Source organism: Cyprinodon variegatus, unplaced genomic scaffold, assembly GCF_000732505.1.
Source record: "Cyprinodon variegatus isolate N-32 unplaced genomic scaffold, C_variegatus-1.0 Scaffold877, whole genome shotgun sequence".
Lineage (NCBI taxonomy): Eukaryota > Metazoa > Chordata > Actinopteri > Cyprinodontiformes > Cyprinodontidae > Cyprinodon > Cyprinodon variegatus.
In genome coordinates, this window is record NW_015151330.1 from 53,999 (window position 1) to 54,947 (window position 949).

A 949-nucleotide genomic window follows, 5' to 3' on the forward strand; every position below is an offset into this window, starting at 1 on the left:
ATTTTGGTCATTCTTTAGTTCCATGAACTGCTTTGACGAGGGGATTTAGTCCAATTTTACACAACAAGAATCTGGCTTGGATTAAAAAAGGAAAACAATTTTGAAGTCCACATTAAACACTTCGAGTAAAACAGCAGATAGACTATGCAATAAATACAAATACATAAAAAAGCATAGCGCAGCGCTGTAGCCTGTTAGGATTTAAAGAACCTTTCGTATGTGGCTGACAAATGCAGGCTTCTTTCTCTGTTGTAAGGACGGTACAGCTGTATCCTGCGTGGCTGAGGGTATGATGAATTGCGAGTCCGAGCAAGCTCGCTGCTCAATGGTCAAAATGAAAAAGGGAAATGGCGATGAAATATTGTAAGTGCAGTTTAATTTCATATGAATAATTTCGTCCTGAATTCATGAAAATAGTTAATTTAAATGGTTAATGAGTCAGATGTGTCACAAGAAATGTTTGGTTTATGAAAAGGTTTTATTTGTCCCTGTGAAAATGGGTTTAGCTGACATTGAAACTCAGGTTCCAATATCTCTGCAGTGTGGGGTCTATGCGACAGAGCTTGGCTGGGTCCTTTGTGGGACACAGCCGTCAGAATCAAACACAGCAATAGTTTAGAATTAGTCAGTTCCAAACATGGTTCTAAAAAGTCACCGATTTATAAAAGCACTGTAATATAATCTCAAATGCTGACAATATAACCACTCTTAGGTCTCTGCAGATAAATCCCACTGCTTTCTAAATACCGTTCTCTTCCAAGAGAAATTATAATTTGAGTTTCAGATATACAGGACACAGAATGAGGACATTTTCATTGTACCTTAAAATGCATATTTGCCTCTAAGTGAAGTTTAGTCCTTCAGAGTTTAATCGCATAAGACTCCTAAGTCAGGTCCGTAGTACTTATAGTATTTGTGTCTGAGGGAAGCTAAAAATAGGAAAACATTG